This window comes from Pezoporus flaviventris, unplaced genomic scaffold (genome assembly GCF_033815535.1).
Source record: "Pezoporus flaviventris isolate CSIRO_AGI_PZ_B2104156 unplaced genomic scaffold, CSIRO_AGI_Pfla_v1 ptg000093l, whole genome shotgun sequence".
Classification (NCBI taxonomy): Eukaryota; Metazoa; Chordata; class Aves; order Psittaciformes; family Psittacidae; genus Pezoporus; species Pezoporus flaviventris.
Genome location: NW_026892641.1, coordinates 2,767,333 through 2,778,831, shown reverse-complemented (window position 1 = coordinate 2,778,831; position 11,499 = coordinate 2,767,333). Strand labels below are relative to the sequence as shown.

The following is an 11,499-nucleotide window of genomic DNA, read 5'->3' as shown; positions in this document are numbered from 1 at the left end:
TTATTTATTTATTTGTGGTTTGGCTGCCCCCCCCCCCCCCGTTTTCCCTTTTTCCCCGCACGCCTTCAGTGCCCATCCTGCAGGGAAGGGCTCTGAGGTGGATCAGTTCCCTTCTGGCCACGGGATAACGTTGTAGGAAAGAAGGGATAATCGGCATTCCAGCCTGCCGTGCCTCTGAGGCGTGAGGAAAACGGCGCTGCGCGCCCCGGCTAGCGTGCAGCTGCCGCCCGGCTTTGTGCTCGGCCTCCTTCTCCATTGTCCTTTGTGGTGCTTGCAACAGGGCTCCTTTAACGCCGTGTTAGAGCTTTAGAGGTGCAGTGGAGGGCGGTGGGTCAGCGAGGGTGCTGTGCGGGTGACATGGGTGCTTGGAAGCGCGGTGCGAAGGGAGGAGCGCCCAACAGGCGTGGCACAGACGTGTGTGTGTGTGTGCACACACGTGTGGAGACGGGTTTGCGTGCGAGATGTTGGTTATCTCTCCCACCACATCGCGGTGGGGAGGTGATGGAAGGGTCGTAGCGAGGAGAGATCCGTAACGCGTCTGGGCTCTGGGCGAGCAATGGCTTCAACTGGAGGAGAAGCTGAATTAACCTCAGTTCCGTGTGTATTGCTGTTTCCCTTCCTCACGCTGCTTCTCCTGCGAGAACGTGTCTCGTACCTCCATCTGGACCGGACCGATGGCTGTGAGGGATGTTAAGGTGATGGGAACGAGTCATTTTATGTTGCGCCTCTGTACTTTGCGCACAAGATCGCACAGAAAACAGCACTTTGGACAGAGGCTTGGACTTGGGTGTCCAATTTGTGGGGTTGGTTGATGCTGGCTTTGGTAAGACTGGAATTTAGAGGAATGGATGGAAAGGGAAGAGGACAGCAGCTTAAAACATGCTATAAACCTCAAGTGCATTATCCGTAGGTGACCAGGCAGTCCTCTTTGACATGGAACAGAGTAAGCTTCCAAGACTCTTTAAAGTGTATTTGTTTTGAGGTTGGAGCATGGGTTTAGATACCTTTTTGTACGTGAGAGAGACAAATCCGGTGCACGTGCTTGTTCAGAGCTGTGCGGTATCTTCCCTGCTGCACAGATGTCTTTTCATTCCAGCTTTGCAAAATTAGGTTAGCCTTGAGTGAGCAATTTATTTTGGCTGGTAAGTAAATTGTTACGTATTCCTCATGGTAAAAGAGCAAGCAGATAGTTCTTCTGCTTGCACTGATTTATTTTCATGAAACTATTGGGGGAAAGAACAGACCTGAAAGGGTTAACGTGGTATCGATACCGTGCATAACATACAGAAATGGTACTCCATTGCCAGAAGCAAATTAGTAGTCAGCCTTTTCATCTTGTGGTCATAACCTGGGGTTTGTTTCAAGTATATAGGTCAAGTTTGCCAAGAGACAAAGAGCATCAGAGGCAGGTCAGCAGAAATATCAGTGGGGAATTGTTTTGCCTTGTGGACTTTCCCTATGGTTTGTAGCTGGGATGTTGCAGTGCTTTTGTGCCCTTCGCTGATGGGTTGTGAGCTATCAGCATCCCAGTTTTGAAGAGTCTGTTTTTCTGTGATGGAAAGTGAGGGAAAAGATGATGTTGTTGAATACAACATGGGGAATAGTGCTACTTTGGCCATTTTCCCTTGGCCTTCTGTTTCTTTTGTGGACGTCTGAAAAGGAAATGTCATTTTGCTGTTTGAGTGCATTGTTGTGCCTGAAGTGTCAGACCACGCTATGGGGGTGATTCCAGTCAACTTCCCCCGTTTCAAACCAAACACGTCAACTACTGTCATATGTTTATACAAGAATTCGGTGTGTTTTGCAGGAACCCGTTCTACATATTTCCAAAAATAGGTGATGTTTTTCATTGTTATGGCTGGAAGTGTTTGTATAGGAGGCAAAAAATGGAATGGTTTCCCTTGGCCTTTGCATCCTCCTCTCCACAAGTACCAGGAAGATGTTGGCTTCTTCAGGATTATGTTCATTTGCACTTCCTCTCACAGTATTCTTATCTGTGTAGTTCTGTGTGATTCCAGCGGTTGGGACCAAGGCTGGAGCTGTTGTCTCATAGCTCTTGGCTCGATACCATTTTGGCTGATTACAGGGTTAGGGCAGAAAGGGAAGAAGCCGTAAAGAGCTGCAGGAAAATGAGTACATTTTACTTGCAAAGCCCTGGACTAATTGCTCTCGTGGCACTGTAAATGTGGGTGGCTTCTGTCAGATAGCGTGTGCTCATGCAGGGCCAGTTCCCTCCCCAGTTCCAGGATCTGGGTTCAGTGTGGTTTCACGCTGGGTTTCAGTGGGCTGCAGCAGCATCCCCTACAAGCAGAGCCTTTGAGCTTCGTGATTTGATGATGAACGTGGTAAGGCTGAGCCAATAAAGCAGCCTGAGAGACCCATTCTCCTCCACATCCAGACCCATTCTCTTCCAGCTATGGTAAGTCTGAGCCCATAAGGCAGCCTGACAGACCCATTCTCCTCCACCCATGGTAAGGCTGAGCCAATAACGGGCCTGAGAGACCCATTCTTCTCCACATCCAGACCCATTCTCCTCCACCCATGGTAAGGCTGAGCCAATAAGGGGCCTGAGAGACCCATTCTCCACCTCCAGACCCCTGACAGACCCATTCTCCTCCACCAGATTTCCTGCAAGGATTTGAACTTGAAGATGAGCACATGCGATGTCTGTGCCTGTCACAGTGAAAGTTGTTAGTTTCACTGCTTGGGTCTGGTAGCTTTCCTCAGGATGTCTGTTACCTTAATATGAAATAAATCAACTGAAAGGTCTATCAACTTTTAAAGCCCACAGCTGTTTTCCTTGGGAAAAAAAGTCAGTTTGGTGTCTGGGTCACTGAGTCTGGTCAGTGGGAGCCTGTGGATTTCTAGAGTGATTTCTATTGTGATGCTAATCCCTTGCACAGGCTGGCTGTGCGCTGTTAGCCAATGCGGGAAAGGGGATATGCATACTGAGGACGCTCAAGGGAAGCCATTTGGTTTAGTTATTGTTATGCAGATGGAGTCTTCCAGCCAACCAGCATTTGGAGAATCACGTAACCTGAGGTTATAGTGCTGGGGGTCAGCTCCAGTTTGGTTGAAACTGTTTCTTTTCAGCATGAATTTGGGGGCTTTTTGTTTGATTTGGGTTTGTTGGTTTGTTTTTCAATCCATGAAAACAAATTGGTGCTTTACAATCAGAGTTGGGAAACTGGAAGTTTTCATTTTTAAGCCTTGTGTTGGGTAAAAAGTGTAGGAAGGCAGCAAAGTTGGCACTCCATTGACACAGCTATGAGCTGCTCAGTCGGATCCTGCCTCTACTTCTGATGGGGACTCGCTGCCTTTCTGCGTTGCCTCAGTTTAGGCTGTGTAAAACACTTCAGACCGTTGCACAGCCTCTGTGGGAGGGTTCATAAATGTGTAAAACCAGGTAAAATGTGTAAGTCTTACTCAGCAGAGTTTATTTGTTTGCTGTGTATTTGTTCCCTAGAGGTTGTTTTAGGAATAGGAAGTACTGGAGTAATGGCAAAGAGAAAGGAATGCTCCAGGTTAGTCTTTGGTTGCATATTATACGTGATGCAGCTGTATGTGGTTTTCCTCCTTTTAAAGATCCCAGCTAACACCATGGGGGCTTCTGCAATGTTATTAGGGTGGGGTTGATATTCATGTGTTAAGAAGCCTTTCTGTGTTTTAAGTGTTTTTTTTGTGTTGCTGGAGTCCAGAGTAGATCAGCGTAGCACATTTTTTGTCTCTCTCGTGTTACATGCTTTGGAAGTGTGCAAAAATAATTAAAAGCTGCCCTTTAAACTATTTAGTAAATTGGATTTGCTTTGACCAGCAGTGGCACAGAAAGTTAATCGTGTTTAAGCTGATGGTGACTTTCCCAATCTGATTTTACCTGGCAAGAAACTTTACTACCCAGTTGTTAAATGCAGTTAATGAAGTGCTGATTGTTTAAGCTGATAAACCAATGCTACCATGTTTACTGCAATCGCTTTGGTAAATGTGTATATGTTTCCCTATGTTATCATCTTGCTTTTTGTTAAACACAGTATTAACTACCATCAGACTTACAGTTAGAATCTATTTAGATGCTATTGTCAAGTGATGGTTATGACATTTAACTGTTACTATCCACTGGGTGCACTTTGGCTCTGTCTTGGTTACACATGTGTAATTCTGGAGTTCATAGTGTTATTTCTGAGTTATAGCTGAGAATATGGCGCAGCAGCTCCTATCTTTTAACCTGTGGTTTCGAGGCTAAAGCTCTGAGCACATCCTGTTGATGTGGCTTGAAGTCACCAGCTGTAGCAGTAGTTCAGCGCAAACTACTGATCAATGACTCATTCATGCTCTTGTCACGTCGGTTTCTTTGGCTTGAAGTCACTACTTGAATCAATAGTTCAGCGCAAACTACTGATCAATGAATCATTCATCCTCTTGTCACGTCAGTTTCTTTTGCTGATGAAGAAGCTGCAGTTGCTGCCCCTCCATTCCCTTCCTGATGTGCCTGAGTGCTTTGCCTGTCGACATCTCGTCCCTTGCTGGTTGCAGGTGAAAAGCATTGATTTAGCATATCCATTATAACTCTCCAAGAATCAGAGAACGGAGAGTTTTGCTCATTTCTGCCATCAGTGCATTAAACTGTGACCAAAGGAGGTTGGAGCCAGGCTTCCTATGGATTTCAGGGGAAAATTAAATGCTTAACTGTTCCTGAGGTTGTCTGTTGGATGGAAGAACACTTACTTAGCTGCAGCCTTAGGTTTCCATAGTGGTCCTGTGTTACTTCTGATATGGTTTTGCTTCATCTTTTCTAGTAAGCATAAAGTTATAAAGGAGGTGGAAAAATGTGTTTGCTGGTGTGGCATCACATGTGCGATTCAAAGCTGTAGTTCAGCAGTACGTAGAGATGGTAGTGGTCCCCCCAGCCATGGCCCCGGGTTCCAGTTGTAGGAAAGGATGACAGATCTACTTACTCTTGTAAGTTGCTCTTAAGACACAAGGATGAAAGGGGGTGTTCTAACAGCTTTGTCAGATTGAGATAATCAGTTTTGCTAAAAATAACTGATGGCAAGGTGTGAGGTTCTTAAAAGTGGCTCCAAAACTCTTGTTTCTCAGAGAAAACCACGTTAAATCCCCTGTGTGTTTTGTTACCTGAGCAATATTTATCACCTGAAGACTAAACAAGTATCTCCTGATATGTTAAGCTGTTTGGTTTTTAATTTCAGTACCAGTGTTTCCTGCCACTTGGGAGGTGAACTTTTTGCTCTCAATCTTCGTAATGCTCAAGGTGTGTGTGAAAAGGAAAGAATGGTGCTCAGTGTTTTGAAAGCAGATTAGCCACATGCTGGTCAGATCTGTCGTTATCTCAACACTTCATGCCCCACTCTGGGCACCAAAACGAACTGTCATGGTTTAAGCCCAGCCGGTAACTCGGAACCACGCAGCCTTTGCTCACTTTCCCCCTTTCCCCCCCAGCTCCCAGAGGGATGGGGAAGAGAATTGAAAGAATGCAGCTTCCAGGGATTGAGATAAGAACAGCCCAGTAACTAAGGTATAACACAAACCCCTCCAGCTGCCACCAATAATGATAAGGGAGATAACAAGGGAAGAGAATACAATTGCTCAGCCCGACCCAAGCAGCAATCTGTTCCTTCCAGGTAACTGCCCTCAGTTTATATACTGGCCATGACATGCTGTGGTATGGAATACCCCTTTGGCTAGTTTGGGTCAGGTGTCCTGACACTGTCTCCTCCCAGCTTCTTGTGCTCCTCCTCGCTGGCAGAGCATGAGACTGAAAGTCCTTGATCGGAGTAAACATGACTGAGCAACAACTAAAACCATCGGGTGTTATCAGTGTTGCTCTCAGGCTAAAGTCGAAACCACAACACTACGCCAGCTACTAAGAAGGAGAAAAATGACTGCTGCTGCTGAACCCAGGACAGTTTGCTTTGTGCTAGTGTAAAACCTGAAAGCTTTCCAAATAAAAAGGCTTTGGTTTGGCCATATTCTAACTGACTTCACTAAGGTCGTAAGTGGGGCTGTTACGAAGAAGGACGTAGCTGGACAACCTCTGTTTAAGCCTAATTTTAACTGTTGCAGGAGCCTTAAGGGTATTCACTGGGATCATTCACCTTTATTCCTTGTTATGATCCGTGAATGTTTTCATTAGATTTCGGATTAGCTGATATCTTTAGTGTTGTGTGTTTGACAAGAAGCATCTCTAAAGGGTCAGTTCCCACCTGTGAGGAGCAGCCAATCTTTTAAAAGGATAAATGAAAATGTAAGTTTTAATTTAAAAGGCTAAATTAAAGCTTCATTCAAAAAGCCACTTCTCCTGCTCAGTAATGCACCTTGCTTGTTTTCCTCCCAAAATTTACATAGCAGCTGATAGAATCTTTACGAACTTTACCAGCAGTTTCCAGATCATCCTTTCATGGAATGTGAATATGTTTTATAGCTGCTTTCTGTACACTCCAGGTGGGATATAAACAGGAAAAAAAATCCCTCTTTGGGTTTCACTGTTTGCCTCAAGTGCATTATGTATGTGTGTGTGTTACTTAAAACATTGCTGACAGATACCACTTTTACACTACAATATAGAATTTTCTTACAAACTCCCAAATCATAGAATCATAAAATGGTTTGTGTTGGAAGGGATCTTAAAGCTCATCCTGGTTCCAACCCTTATATCTATTGTCTTATATTTCCTTATATCTAACCTGAACTTCCCCTGTTTCAGTTTGAACCCATCACCCCTTGTCCTATCCCTACAGTCCCTGATGCAGAGCCCCTCTCCAGCATCCTTGTAGCCCCCTTCAGACAGTGGCGGCTGCGCCAAGGCCTCCACGCAGCTTCTCTTCTCCAGGCTGAACAGCCCCAGCTTTCTCAGCCTATCTTTATATGGGAGGTGCTCCAGCCCCTGAGCATCCTTATGGCCTCCGCTGGACTTGAATGACCAAATGAAGGAGCAATAGTTGTAAGTTTATTTTCAGGTAAACCAAAAAGATGTCTTTGATAAAACCTGTAAACTAAAGTCTATTGATTGTTCCTCACTTCTCTGTATGTGCAGGAGTGTGAAATACTGTATATTATACAGGAGTTTGAGATTCTGTATATGCTGTGGAGGTTGATATAATAAGCAGTAGGTGATTTTGATGTCAGAACAAGTTCTGATCATTTCTTCTTGAAAGCGTAAATGGGATTCCATAGCCCTTGAGCTGAATGATGCACAAGGCAAGCTTTAGACAGCAAGTTCACTCATTGGTAACTGCTGCAGCTTATTTCATTGAAGAAACAGGAACAAAAGTTGGTTTGTAAGTACTCTGGGATGGAGAACAAAGGCTGTGGGGGACCTTTGAACCTCTCTGGCTGTGCAGCTGAAGGAGGAATTGTTCAGGGATGGGAAAAACTGGCAGAAGACCAGAGATCTGCTTTTCCCTATGTCTTTCTACAGCAGTGTTCAACTACTGCAAGTAAAGCAGAAAGTAGTTAGTTAATTGGAAGAGTTTCTTTCTTATTCTTCCCCAACTTGATAATCAGGTACGTGCAGGAGTGTTTATTCTATCAGTTATTTTTCACTGAGGCAAGCTTGGAACAAATGAGGGTGTGTGCTTTTGTGTCTGCTTTTTTTTGGGGGGGGGGGGGTTGGAGGAGGGGAGAGAAATCTTAATGGTTGATTGCATCCTTCAACGTTTTGTTTTCTCTGCAATGTTCTGTGCAAATAATTCAGGCCTCTGGAGCAATTTGTTTCCGTGCTTCCTGGTGGTGGTCTGACTTTGTCAGTCTGTGCTAGCTATCTCACCCAGGAGAGATGGGAGGGAATAATCAGTGTGCTGAAGAAATGGTTATTCTCTGCAAGATGTGATGGCTGGCTTGTTGAGGGTTCCATCTCCAGTGGGCTGTCCAGCTGGAAGGTTCTGCTTCAGGCAGTGATTTGTGCCATATCGTGGAATCATAGACTCAGACTGGTTTGAGTTGAAGACGCCTTAAAGCTCATCCAGTTCCAACCCCTGCCATGGGCAGGGACACCTTCCACTAGAGCAGCTTGCTCCAAGCCCCTTGAGCACTGCCAGGGATGGGGCAGGCACAGCTTCTCTGGGCACCCTGTGCCAGCGCCTCAGCACCCTCCCAGGGAAGAACTTGTGCCTTAGATCTAACCTGAATTTTACAAGGCTTAAATATAGGATGGGCTGTACTCAAAGAACGTGCTCTCAAAATTGCTTCGTGCTGAGGGAGAGAAACCGCAGCAGTGAGTGTTTTTCTTTGAGTAATGAACATCACCCACCAGCAGGAAACAACAGGGTTGTTCATTTATCTTTCTCAGCCTGTACATACAGCTCATAAGTGTGCTCAGGCATGCATGTAGTGTTCATGCCTGTCCTTCTTTCTGTTGCTGAAGAAATACTCTGCACAGCTCTGGAACTGGTTGGGTGGAAGGGAAAGGCAGGACTTGCCCCACATGGACTCTCAGGGACTGAACTGGCATCTGGTGTTCTTCTGCCTGGCTTGGTTCTGCCTCTGTGGAGAGAGGACTAGCCCTGGCAGTTTGGAGGGGCTGCAGCCACCTTGAGCATCGCTTGGGGTGTCCTGTGGGTTCCTCATCCCCAGAAGCGCAGAGAGGATTGGAAAGGCTCTAGGTGCCAGCAAGGGGAGTAGCAACTGGGCACGGTTTAGTTGAGAGATTAGTATTTCAAGCGTGATTCTTCTTGCTGCTAGAAAGGAAAACAGTTTTTTCTTGGAACGTTAAATTGTTTATGGGCCTTCAGTACCCGTTTTGGCCCTTTTTCCTAAGGGGTCCGTGCAGTCAGTGAAGGTTGTGTGTTCAGCCTGCCTTTTCAGCTCTCCAAATGACAGCATTTCTCAAATGTCTTCTCTTGCTTCTTCCCACTTGTCCTCTTCCTAACCTCTGGCTGCAGATTCTCTGACATGAGGCTGGGCTGTAGGGAAAATCAGCTTCCTGTCTTCCAGGCAGCATATGAACCTGGCTCCCGGGAGCATGGTAAAACTCCATGGTGGTTGTCCTTGTATCTTAGAAGTTCTTTACAGTGTCCTGGTTGGTTGGCTCCGTGCTTTTTGCTTCCTCCTTTGGAAGGTTGCGCAGCAACTTGAGCTCCACCAGTAACCTATCGTGTTTTAAGGATTTCACTATAGGGAGTATTCATTACCTAATACTTCCAGTCATCCATACACAAAGCAATACAAGGAAGCTGATACACCCTTGGCTATTTAGTTAATATATCCATATTGTATTGATTTAGGGAGAATTTAGCTGTCTGGAGTACAGCGTAGGAGCTTCCTGAGTGTTTCCACCGAGATGCCAAGAAAACTTTCCCTTGCTTGCATCATTTGCTATAGGTACCCTTTGCATTTCCTGTTCGCCAAATGCCAGGTTGAAAAATCCAACCACAGTTGATTTCGAAGATTAAAATTGGGAATTAAACCGTAGAGATCCGTGTTTGAGAAAACTTAATTTGTCAGTTCTTATCTCCAGCAAACGTGTGTGGAGGAGGGCTGCCATATGGCTGCTAAATATAACCTAACTTTCTCCTGAAAGCAGTCTGAAAAGTACAGAAGTTCACAATCTGGTATCTGTGTTTTTAAGAAGAGTGCGCTGCAGAGTTTAAGAATTCCATGAGTGCAAACTAAGGTGATGGGAACAGAGCCAAAAAGTTACCCAGTAACACATAAGTATTTCCTGTGCAGAGGTGACACTGGCTGACACGCTGGAGAGGTGCTCAGCAGCTCGCAGATACTGGACCCTTTAGCAATGCCTTTAAGGTGTAAGAGTGGTAGTAGCTGTTGAGGTTACATCCGTTGTTGGTGCGCACTACCCTGTAGGTCCAACAGCTCGTATTCTTGTTTTCCTTCCGTAGTTGCACTGTTACATCTCAGCCCTGGGATGCTGGGGAACTTCATCTCTTTCAACACTGTGCAAGATAGTATTTCTATGTGATTTCAGTATTGGGCAGCTTTGTGAAATACTTTGTCATGTAGATGAGCCATTTTCTGACTGGGAAACGCCTGAGCTCTAAAATAATTGTGATTTCCTCCTCCCCTCCAACATTACTTCCTATTCCATGCTGTCCCTCTCCTCTTTTTGTCTGGAAATATCCAAAATAGGTATTGAATTTCACATTTAGCGAAGCACTTTAAAATAGGTCTACTGTTAGTAACCCAAGGGCTCTGTATAGGATAAAAGGCATTGCAGAACGGAGTCAGATATATCTGATAGGAAAAGCTTATCTTGGAAAAGAATCAGAGGAGAAATTATATTGGGTATATTCCTTAAGGCCTTAAAATATATCAAAGGGATGAGTATAGATTTACTGATGGGGTTTTGGTGACTAAAAATGCTGTTATGCAAATGAGAGCTTGTCGTGGCAGGGAGCACATGTGCCTCTTCACTGGTTTCTCTATGAAGTCGAATTATAGACAACAAGAATGCACTTTGTTGTTCTTTAATAATAAATAACAGCACAGCACTTTTGATCTTCAAAGCAGCGCTCAGACCTTAATTAATCTTCATAACAGTCCTTTGGGAGACTCACAAATACTCCCTGCTCTTTTGGGGAAGGAACTCCTTAACATGGAGATGTTGGAGGGTTTGCTGAAGGCCATATTGTCAGTGCCTGCTGGGACAGTGGCTCAGAAATCCCTGCTGTGGCTGGTTCAGGAGGCTGCGTTGCTTCTCTTTTAGGTGTTCAAATTCCCCCAAATTTGAATACATAAAGGGCTGGAGTTCTAAATTCCTTGTGTCGTTTTGGATTTCCATCTGAGTGTTAACTTATGCATATGCATGTTGGAATTTCCCTTTTGAATACTCCTGTAGGCGCCAAGTGCTGAAGGTTTGTGTGTGTGTGTGTGTGTGCTGTGCACAGTGTGTGGGAGCAGGTATGCAGAATGGCAGTGTGCAAAACCTGGGGCACAGCTTTGGTGCTGCAGGAGAGGCAAGTAAAAGGATGCTGTCAGAGGCTGTAGGACACATAATAAAGAGATAGCGTCTCTCCGTCTGCCTTCTCTAATCTTCCTAATTATTTATAAAGTTTAAAATAAGGAGAAGAGGAGGAATTAGTGTTGATTTTCAAGGTTTTTTCCTAGGTAATTGGTGATTTGAGTTCTAAACCAGATTTAGAGAGCGCGTTCCTGCCTGAAAGCCTGGGCTTGGAGAATGAAGTAAGAATGGCAAAACCCGAGACTGTTCAGCTCCTCTGGAGACGTGGTTCAGAGGAAATGATCATCTAAAGGCGGTGATCTCTCTATATAACCCTGTGTGGCCAGAGTCTGGAGACCAGCAAAGCTTTGTTGAACGTGTGTTTTCCTCACGAACAAGAGGATGGAGTGTTTGTGAATCAGCGTAACTGAAGGTAAGGGGCTCAAAATGCAAACCATCACAGGGAATGCAGATGTACATCTCGAACACATATACAGTTGTCTTAGATTCTGAAATAAGCAATGTTTAACACTTTCTAAACTCCAAAGAGTTTGCCATAAACCGGGATGCCTCAAACTAATGAGTGTTTT

The 11,499-nt window shown here is 45.0% G+C and overlaps 1 protein-coding gene across 6 annotated transcripts in view; it reads left to right on the top strand.

Moving 5' to 3' along the window:
• The window catches only part of ARHGAP32 (Rho GTPase activating protein 32), a 172,876-nt gene that overhangs the window by 400 nt on the left and 160,977 nt on the right, over positions 1–11,499 (top strand). The gene's annotated exons all lie outside the window — the stretch shown is intronic.